General features: G+C 46.1%; 1 pseudogene; it reads right to left on the bottom strand.

Moving 5' to 3' along the window:
• Window positions 1–8,577: 8,577 nt before the first annotated feature.
• LOC121551516 lies at window positions 8,578–11,052 on the bottom strand (annotated as a pseudogene).
• Between the last annotated feature and the right edge of the window lie 251 nt (window positions 11,053–11,303).

Below are 11,303 nucleotides of genomic sequence, written 5' to 3'. Positions count from 1 at the left end.
TCTTCTTGTCTCGGCTTTGTCAAGTCATATAAAGTAACAGGTTATAGAACAAAAAACGCAATTATCACAACAAATAGGTTGTAAATGGCAATTTTTCTGGATTGGCTTCCCTGGTCATTTTACCAACACCCCTACTAAAAGGTGTAGGCTTGGACTCATTATTTCTCCATGGTTCTGACTTCAGCTGCTCGTTGCGCATTGCCTTGTATCAATCTGTGTGCAATAGGCTGGTAGGCTACTTTGCTGAAGGACAAAATATACCAATAGTTTATTACCACCAGATGATGAAAACTAGGTCTAGACATGTTATACACCACAGTAGGCATACTGTTAATAAAAGTAAACCAAACTTACCTGATCCATCGTGGAAGCTATTCTTTCTTCAGCGTTTCTTCAAATAAAAAAACCTCAAGAGTAAATCTGTAGCTAGCCTACACTAGTTACTTTCTTTGTCACAGCTAGACCAGAGCAATCAAACGTCCTTTTAAATATCGAAACTCGATTTAAGTTGTGACAAATAAAGGTTTAATGTTGGCTAATCGTACTTCAGAAAGATATTGGATAAGATTTTACCTGCTCTATTAGAGTCAATAAAACGTTCAACACCCTATTCACCAAGAATCCTGATATCTGTTATCGTCTACCTCTACCTCTACCCGAGAGCCACTTGGAACAACATCCTCGTCGAGAGTCCAGATAGTAATAATTTACTGAGGCCCGTAAGGGTAGCCTATAAAATATCAGACTGATTACAGCAGCGCTATCTGTGCAGCGAAGCAGTAAACCCCGATGTATGTTCAATCCGACGTCTGCAGTGGCCATGAGGCATTTAAAGCAATGCAACCTCCGCAGTAGTCAGTGGCTGGAGTAGAGCAGACTGAAGGAAGTGGGGCTCTTCTTCCTTGTTATTATGGCGATCCGCAAACAATTGTAATAGGTGCATGCCGCCACCTAGTGAAGTGGCTGTGTGTCTGCCTACTATTCTGTAGTATTAATTCATTTTCATTTATTTTTATTTAACCTTTATTTAACCAGGTAAGCCAGTTGAGAACAAGTTCTCATTTACAACTGCGACCTGGCCAAGATAAAGCAAAGCAGTGCGATAAAAACAACAACAACACAGTTACAAATGGGATAAACAAAACGTTCAGTCAATAACACAATAGAAAAATCTATATACAGTGTGTGCAAATGTAGTAAGTTATGGAGGTAAGACAATAAATAGGCCATAGTGCAAAATAATTACAATTTAGTATTAACACTGGAATGACAGATATGCAGAAGTTGATGTGCAAATAGAGATAATGGGGTGCAAATAATTAAAATAAATAACAATATGGGGATGAGGTAGTTGGGTGGGCTAATTACAGATTGGCTGTGCAGTGATCGGTAAGCTGCTCTGACAACTGATGCTTAAAGTTAGTGAGGGAAAACCAACTAACCCGAGTGGCGCAGTGGTCTAAGGCACTGCATTACGTTCTATTCCTGTGGTACAGTTGACAACCATGGCATGTTATTCCCATCACTCTCTGTTGACCTCGGCCTAATCACATGGATCCTCTCAGTATCCCTCACCCTGGACCCATCTTCCTCTACTACTCTCTCCACTGCGTCAGCATACGACACCTTCTGCACTACTCTGATCCTGGCAACCTCAACCTGTCTTTCTCTCACCGGACACCTCTGATCTCCAGCACCATTTTACACACACAACTTATTCCATCAATACTACACATTCCTTTGTCTCAGGTCCTCCTGCACACTTCTCACATCTAGGAATCTCCCTGCTACACACTGCTGGAAGGAGGTAGTCTTCTTCTTCAGTGGGGTTTATCGGCAGTTTTCATCCAACGTTATGGTGCATTACCGCCACCTACTGTACAGGACTGTGGGCCAGAGACAGGGAGAAACTAAAGTCTACCTGCCAGCCCTGTTACTCTTAAAAAATATTAAATATTTGAGACTATATCTAATGACGTTCTACTCAATATACTCTAAACTAATTTCCTGTATCCCCTTCTCCCTCATACTAGATCTCATCCTCTCTTTCCCCCTGATACTGCCCACACTGCAGCAATACATGCTCCACGGTCTCTGTTTCCTGACAATAATCACACTTTCCTATCACATTTAATGTCTTATTCAACTGGCTGTGTCTCACCCTTAATCTTGTAAAAATAGCCTCCTCTCTTCTGTCCCTTCCTGTCGTCCTCCCCGACTTTCCTCTGTACTTGAAATAAATGCCTTCCCTTATCTCTATTCTACTGCTCCTGCCATCTCTGCACCATCACTGTATATATCAGTCTTTTTGCCTCTGCCTTGCTCATTGAAACATCAACATCAACATCCCCACTACTAAGTACTTGTTTAGCCAGTTCATCTACTGCCTCGTTCCCTTCCACCCCCACATGGGCTGGGACCCAAGAAAAATCGTATCTGTATACCCATCTGTTTAATCGTGCCATGGGTTTGTAGCCCCTCATAAAGCAGGTCTTGTCTGCTACGTGAGCTAAATGACTGGAGACTCATTACCACTGCACATGAATCAGAGCAAATAACTAATCTGTCTTGTTTGACTTTCTCCACCCACTGCAACTCCAACAGTATGGCCATCAGCTCTGCCGTATATACAGCCAGATGATCTGTAATACGTTTCCTGACTTCCACCCCACATTCCTGCACTACAAATGCTGACCCAGTACATCCTGTCCTTGGATCTTTTGAACCATCTATGTAAATGGCTACAAAATCCTGATACATAGTTTCCAGACGTCTCTTAAAGAAATCAGATGGATCAACACCCTCCGTATCATCCTGTAGTCTCTCCAACACTTCTAGATCAACTACTGGGAGTAGCCATGGTGGATTTACAGGAATAACTACCATTGGACTAAACTCCCTTCCACACAGTCCCATTTCCTTCACCTAGGTATTACCCCCCCAAAGCTTGTGTTCTGTCTTTGCTATTGCTCCCAGCATGCCTGTAAAATCCCTTTCGAAGGATGAGACACCCCATGTCCTTGTAGGTTGACCCAATAATTCATTGCCAGCTGCTGTCTCCTAATCTGCAATGGCATATCCCCCATCTCTACCTGTAATGCAGCCACTGGGGACGTCCAAACGCCCCACTGCATATTCTGAGTCCTTGCCCCTGTATGGCATCTAGCCTTTCCAGTGAGGTCTGGGCTGCTGAACCATATGCTATACTGCCATAGTCTAATGCAGATCAGATCAATGCTACATACATGGTCTTCAATGAGGAATGCCCAGCCCCCCACTCCTTCCGCGTCAGACAGCGCATCCCATTTAGCACCTTCTTACACTTTCCCACCACTCTCTCAATGTGTTCTGCCCAGGTCAGTCTAGTGTCAAAGTATACCCCAAGGAACCTGAAGGCCCCTACCCTCTCCAAGTTTCTTCCATATAACCTCAAGCATACCTCATCTCCCACCTTCCTCCTGGTAAAGAACCCTGTTTGAGTTCTCTCTACAGAGAACCTGAATCCCCACATTAATGCCCACCGCTCTACCTCATCAATTGCTTGCTGTACCTTCCTGACTATGTATGGCACATTTCTTCCCCTCTTCCATAAGGCCTCATCATCTGCAAATAACGACCTCCCTATATCCGGCTGTACCTGAGAGTAAACAGCATTGATCATGATTGAGAAAAACAGAGGACTAATCACACTCTCATGTGGTGTACCGTTATCCACCAAGTAGCTGCCTGATAAAGACTTCCCCACCCTCACCTGATAGACCTTCCGAACAGGAAATCCTTTATCCAGTTGTACGTTCTTCCTCCTACCCCCATAATATCAAGCTTGATTAACAACCCCTCCTTCCACATCATATCATACGCCTTCTCCACATGAAAAAAGACAGCTACAACAGTCTCCTTGTTCACCTGAGCCTTCATGACCTCTGCTTCTCAGCAGAGCACTGGATCCATAGTTCCCGTACCCTTCCTGAACCCACTCTGATGTGGCTATACTATATACTCTGCTTTCCAGGAAGTAAGTTACCCTCTCCGTAATCATATGTTCCATAATCTTACATACATGTGATGTTAAAGCTATTGGCCGATAGCTTGTTGGCTTCGTTGTATAGGAAGTAGTCAAGGAAGGTAGTTTGTGTTTATACAGGAAGTACCACCCCCACTTACCGTCAAACAATCATGTCAATATCGAGCTATACGAGCTCGACAGTCTTAAAACTCAGAAATGAGTTACCTTTGGCTCGTTCAGCCATCCCTATGGGACAAAATTAATGGGGAAAAATGTGGGTTTTGGAATAAGCGCCGAAAATAAGGTTAGCATAGGAGATCTTATACGTTTTGTTCTATGAAATAATAGCAGTTGGTTAATATGACCTTTATGAATTATGAAGCCTTTATGTGATTGATATGCTTTTTTTATGACATAAATTATGTGTGCTGACATTGTCATAGGGTAAAACCCCTATGGGAAAACGGAATGGGATGGAGGGATGGATAGAAATAGTGATAATATGCAGAAAGCTACCATTGCTGCAATGATAGAACACATTTTACACTCTAGGGACATAGATCTTTAAAAATAATCACTAAGGGACATTTTCACCCTAAGTGAGCCCCCTAGCTCGTTGACTATAAGGTCTACAGATTAATTCAGTAAATGTTTTATCAATGTGTGTGTGTGTGTGTATGATTGTACAGGTGTGTATATTTTAGATGTGTGTGTATTGTTGTGTATTGTTAGATATTACTGCACTGTTGGAGCTAGGAGCACAAGCATTTCTACACCCGCAATAACATCTGCTAAATACAGTACCAATCAAAAGTTTGGACACACCTGCTCATTCAAGGGGTTTTCTTTATTTGTGCTATTTTCTGCATTGTAGAATAATAGTGAAGACATCAAAACTATAATTTGTTTTTCAACAGGACAATGACCCAAAACACACCTCCAGGCTGTGTAAGGGCTATTTGACCAAGAAGGAGAGAGATGGAGTGCTGCATCAGATGACCTGGCCTCCACAATCACCCGACCTCAAACCAATTGAGATGGTTTGGGATGAGTTGGACCGCAGAGTGAAGGAAAAGCAGCCAACAAGTGCTCAGCATATGTGGGAACTACTTCAAGACTGTTGGAAAAGCATTCCAGGTGAAGCTGGTTGAGAGAATGCCACGTGTGCAAAGCTGTCATCAAGGCAAAGGGTGGCTACTTTGAAGAACCTCAAATATAAAATATATATTTGATTTGTTTAACACATTTTTGGTTACTACATGATTCAATATGTGTTATTTCATAGTTTGTCTTCACTATTATTCTACAATATATAAAAGATAAAAAATTAAGAAAAACCCTGGAATGAGTAGATGTGTCCTAACTTTTGACTGGTACTGTATGTGTATGCAAGCAATACAATTTGATGATTAGAGTGTGTGTTTGTGTGTGAGTACAAGTGCATAGGTTTGTGTGTGTGGGTTTGCAATTGGTGGAGTGTGGTATGTGCATTAACATTAGTGAAGTAACACATAAAAAATTGGTTTAGGTGATATTACATGATCGGTTGAAGTCATTATGTTAGTTATTCATCCAAAAAAAGGTTACTCACCTGATAATGTAACTTATTACATTAAATGGAAAAGTTATTACTATAACAATTCAACATTTTATATTACCTGACAAGATATTACATTTACCGTTTTTTTTCCATTACAAATCTAAAAGTTATTACATTAACCGTTGTTACAAGACACAGTATGCATAGTTCTTGCCTTGACCTCATAGATATTATTATCCAATGAATCATTGATTAGTGTCACGATCGTCGGAAGGAGCGGACCAATACGCAGCGCGTGGAGTGAACATGATGACTTTATTAATAACGCAACCACGACAAAACAACAAATGACGATAATGAAGTCCTCAGTGACACGACTGAACACGGAACAATAACCCACAATAAACACAAGAAAACCTACAGCTTAAATATGGCTCCCAATCAGAGATAACGAGCCGACAGCTGACACTCGTTACCTCCGATTGGGAGTCATTAACTACAAACAAGGAAACAAACCACAACCTAGAAATAGACCCAACAGAACTCCCCCCATAGAAATAACCGTGACAGACCTGCAAACCTAAAAATCACCCAAAACCCCACAACCAACATACACCCTGGCTCAAATACACAAGTCCTGGAGCCAGAGTGTGACAGTACCCCCCCCTAAAGGTGCGAACTCCGGGCGCACCAGCATACGCTCTAGGGGAGGGTCTGGGTGGGCGTCTGTCCACGGTGGTGGCTCTGGCCCCGGTCGTGATCCCCACCCCACCACAGTCACAAACTGCTTAGTAGGCAGTACCGGACTAAGGGACAGCACCTGACTAAGGGGCAGCACCGGACTAAGGGGCAGCACCGGACCAAGGGGCAGCACCGGGCTAAGGGGCAGCACCTGACTAAAGGGCATCACCGGACTGAGGGGCAGATCCTGGCTGGCTGGCTCAGGCGGATCCTGGCTGGACGGCTCTGGCGGATCCTGGCTGGCAGAAGGCTCTGGCTGATCCTGTCTGGCAGAAGGCTCTGGCTGATCCTGTCTGGCAGAAGGCTCTGGCTGATCCTGTCTGGCGGAAGGCTCTGGCTGATCCTGTCTGGCAGAAGGCTCTGGCTGATCCTGTCTGGCGGACGGCTCTGACGGCGTTGGGCAGACGGGCAGTTCAGACGGCGTTGGGCAGACGGACAGTTCAGGCCCCGTTGGGCAGACGGCAGACTCTGGCCGTCTGAGGCGCATCGTAGGCCTGGTGCGTGGTGCCGGAACAGGAGGTACCGGGCTGAGGACACGCATCTCAGGGCTAGTGCGGAGAGAAGCAACAGGGCTTGCTGGACCCTGGGAACGCACATGACGCCTAGTGCGGGGAGCCGGAACAGGGCATGCTGGACCCTGGGGACTCCCATAACGCCTAGTGCGGGGAGCCGGAACAGGGCATGCTGGACCCTGGGGACTCCCATAACGCCTAGTGCGGGGAGCCGGAACAGGGCATGCTGGACCCTGGGGACTCACCTCACGCCTAGTGCGGAGAGCAGGAACAGGCCGGGCGGGGCTGGCGACGCGCACCGTATCCCTGGTGCGAGTGGCCGGAACAGGCCGGGCCGGGCTGGCGAAGCGCACCTATCCCTGGTGCGTGGAGTCGGAACAGGCCGGGCTGGGCTGGCGACGCGCACCGTATCCCTGGTGCGAGTGGCCGGAACAGGCCGGGCCGGGTTGGCGGCGCACCGTATCCCTGGTGCGAGGAGTAGGAACAGGCCGGGCTGGGCTGGCGACGCGCACCGTATCCCTGGTGCGAGTGGCCGGAACAGGCCGGGCCGGGTTGGCGAAGCGCACCGTATCCCTGGTGCGAGTGGCCGGAACAGGCCGGGCTGGGCTGGCGACGCGCACCGTAGGCTTCGTATGAGGCTCAGGAACAGGCCGGGCTGGGCTGGCGACGCGCACCGTACACTTAGTGCGAGGGACCGGAACAGGCCGTACCGTACGGGGAACACACACTACTGGCTGCACCACGGGACTAGGAACGGGCCGGACCGAACTGGTTACACACCCCAGTACCTCACGCCGTGCCTCAACACTTTCCTTCCCTGCTTTACCCAGTTGCCCCCTTGACCTGGTAGCCCACTGAATACGTCCCTTCTCTGCCTCCGTCAGCCCCCTTAACCTGGCAGCCCTCTGACTCTGCCTTGTGGCAGCCTCCTGCTGCTCCGTCGCCCAAGCCATGTGCCCCCCCAAAAAATTTCTTGGGGTTGCCTCTCGTCCTTCCGACGATGATGGCCCTGCTGATGCCGTTGCTCCTCTCGCCGTCGCCTCTCCACCGTCTCGTTCCATGGTCGGCGATCCATACCATCTAGGATCTCCTCCCAAGTCCAGGACCCTTTACCTTCCACCAGTTCCTTCCATGTCCAGACCCTTTGTTCCTGGACGCGCTGCTTGGTTCCTTTATGGTGGGTTATTCTGTCACGATCGTCGGAAGGAGCGGACCAATACGCAGCGCGTGGAGTGAACATGATGACTTTATTAATAACGCAACCACGACAAAACAACAAATGACGATAATGAAGTCCTCAGTGACACGACTGAACACGGAACAATAACCCACAATAAACACAAGAAAACCTACAGCTTAAATATGGCTCCCAATCAGAGATAACGAGCCGACAGCTGACACTCGTTACCTCCGATTGGGAGTCATTAACTACAAACAAGGAAACAAACCACAACCTAGAAATAGACCCAACAGAACTCCCCCCATAGAAATAACCGTGACAGACCTGCAAACCTAAAAATCACCCAAAACCCCACAACCAACATACACCCTGGCTCAAATACACAAGTCCTGGAGCCAGAGTGTGACAATTAGTTTTAGGAGCATTTTAATCAATTTAGATAATGATTATAAAAATATCAAATTAAAGTGATAACTTCTTGTTTAGAAGATAATGGATTGAATTTATTGATCAATTGAATACATGAATAGACACCTATTGTTGAAACATTATTCTACATAATGACATTTAATAATAATGGTATCATGAGTACATGAAAGAAGATACAATTATCAACATCCCCCCAACACACACAGGTTCACTATGACATTTTCTATGATAACATTTATCCATTTAGATCCCAATGTGTGATATTACATAGAGACAGGGGAGAACTGATCCTAGATCAGAGCTGCATATTATGCTCCTCCGAGGTTACCATGGTGATCAGAATAAGTAACCTGATTTAAGAATGGGAGATGGATATGACTGTTCACTAGATGTTTTCTATTGATCCTTTATTTAGGGATCTGGAACCAGATAGGAAGGAGATGAAATACGTAATGTTTGTGATTTTTGGTGTTTTCTCATTGGCCCTAAATGAACAAAGCTCTTCCCATATATATCTATCTAAGGGTTCTTTCTAGTGTGTGTTCGCTGGTGTGAATTCAGTCTAAGGCTTCTCTCCTGTGTGTATGCGCTGGTGTATAGTCAGATGTACTGATAGAGCAAAGCTCTTCCCACACTGATCACAGCTATAAGATTTATCTCCTGTGTGTGTTCGCTGGTGTGAATTCAGACTCCCTGAATGACTGAAGCTCTTCCCACACTGATCACAGCTATAAGGCTTCACTCCAGTGTGTGTTCGCAGGTGTGAATTCAGATTCCATAATTGACTGAAGCTCTTCCCACACTGATCACAGCTATAAGGCTTCTCTCTCAGTGTGTGTTCGCAGGTGTCTAGTCAGCTGTGCAGAGCAAGCAAAGCTCTTCCCACACTGACCACAGCTATAAGGCTTCTCTCTTGTGTGTATGCGCTGGTGTATAGTCAGGGAGCAAGCTACAGCAAAGATCTTCCCACAATGATAACAGCTATAAGGTTTCTCTCCAGTGTGTGTTCGCAGGTGTACAGCCAGTTGGCCTGAATGACTGAAGCTCTTCCCACACTGATCACAGCTATAAGGCTTCACTCCAGTGTGTGTTAGCTGGTGTGAATTCAGGTTCCCTGAATGCCTGAAGCTCTTCCCACACTGACCACAGCTATAAGGCTTCTCTCCTGTGTGTATGAGCTGGTGTCTATTCAGAAGTACTGATCGAGAAAAGCTCTTCCCACACTGATCACAGCTATAAGGCTTCTCTCCTGTGTGTATGCGCTGGTGTCTAGTCAGATGTACTGATCGAGCAAAGCTTTTCCCACACTGATCACAGCTATAAGGCTTCTCTCCAGTGTGTGTTCGCAGGTGTCTAGTCCGCTGTCCTGAGCAAGCAAAGCTCTTCCCACACTGACCACAGCTATAAGGCTTCTCTCCTGTGTGTGTTCGCAGGTGTCTAGTCAGCTGTCCTGAGTAAGCAAAGCTCTTCCCACACTGATCACAGCGATAAGGCTTCTCTCCTGTGTGTGTTCGCAGGTGTCTAGTCAGCTCTCCTGAGCAAGCAAAGCTCTTCCCACACTGATCACAGCTATAAGGCTTCTCTCCTGTGTGTGTTCGCAGGTGTCTAGTCAGCTCTCCTGACCAAGCAAAGCTCTTCCCACACTGATCACAGCTATAAGGCTTCTCTCCTGTGTGTGTTCGCAGGTGTCTATTCAGGTATTCTGATAGAGCAAAGCTCTTCCCACACTGATCACAGCTATAAGGTTTATCTCCAGTGTGTATTCGCTGGTGTGAATTCAGGCTCCCTGATTGCCTGAAGCTCTTCCCACACTGATCACAGCTATAAGGTTTATCTCCAGTGTGTATTCGCTGGTGTGAATTCAGGCTCCCTGATTGAGCAAAGCTCTTCCCACACTGATCACAGCTAAAAGATTTCTCTCCAGTGTGTGTCAGCTTGTGTATGTTTAGAGCTCCCAAAAAAGCAAACCATTTCCCACAATCAACGCAGGGGTAAGGCCTCTCCCCTGTATGAATTCTCTGATGACATTTTAAGGTGTGAGAGGCAGTGAAACTCTTCCCACAATGAGAGCAGCAGTATGGTTTCTCTCCGTTGTTAATCCGCTGTTGAATTATGACTCCACTCCGGCTTCTGAAACTCTTCCCACAGTCAGAAGACCAGTGGTTAGGTTTCTTCCTTGTATGTCTCTGCTGGTGTTTCTTGAGATGTTCTGATCTGGAGAGACTCTTCTCTGTCTGGTCAGCAACATGATGTGGTTGAGGCGCCCCAGATGATAAGCCCCTCCCACTGAGAGAACGACGGTTTAGGGTGTCCCCTGTGAAACAAAGACATTGAATAACTAGGTTTTGGAAATATGGGTCCTTAAACAAATAACTAATACTTATTTCCCTCATTAAAATGCAGATCAAATAACATTTTTGACATGCATTTTTCTGAATTTTTTGTTGTTGTTATTCTGTCTCTCACTGTTCAAATAAACCTACCATTAAAATTATAGACTGATCATGTCTTTGTCAGTGGGCAAACGTACAAAATCAGCAGGGGATCAAACACCTTTTCCCTCACTGTACACTCAGTGGCCAGTTTATTAGGTACACCCCCCCCCCCCTCCATTCACAAAATTGGATCGACAATTACTGGCCATTGAGTGTTTTACTGTTTATAAATCAATTAACAGAAGTTGCAGAAGCAGATTGTAGTCTAATCCACACACCCCATTGTTCTTACTTGATGAAATCAAATCTCCATCACCCTCCTCGTGTCCTTCTCTTACAGTTCCACTCTGCCCTGGTGTTTTCCTGCAGTCGACCAGCCACACAGACACCCTCTTCAGACCCAGCAGTAAGGCTCTACCAGGAGAGTTGTGACCAGGGGACTCTGGCAGGGTGAAGGGGG

Source organism: Coregonus clupeaformis, unplaced genomic scaffold (genome assembly GCF_020615455.1).
Source record: "Coregonus clupeaformis isolate EN_2021a unplaced genomic scaffold, ASM2061545v1 scaf0595, whole genome shotgun sequence".
Classification (NCBI taxonomy): domain Eukaryota; kingdom Metazoa; phylum Chordata; class Actinopteri; order Salmoniformes; family Salmonidae; genus Coregonus; species Coregonus clupeaformis.
Note: the sequence above shows the minus strand (reverse complement) of the source record. Positions and strands in the feature narration are given on the sequence as shown.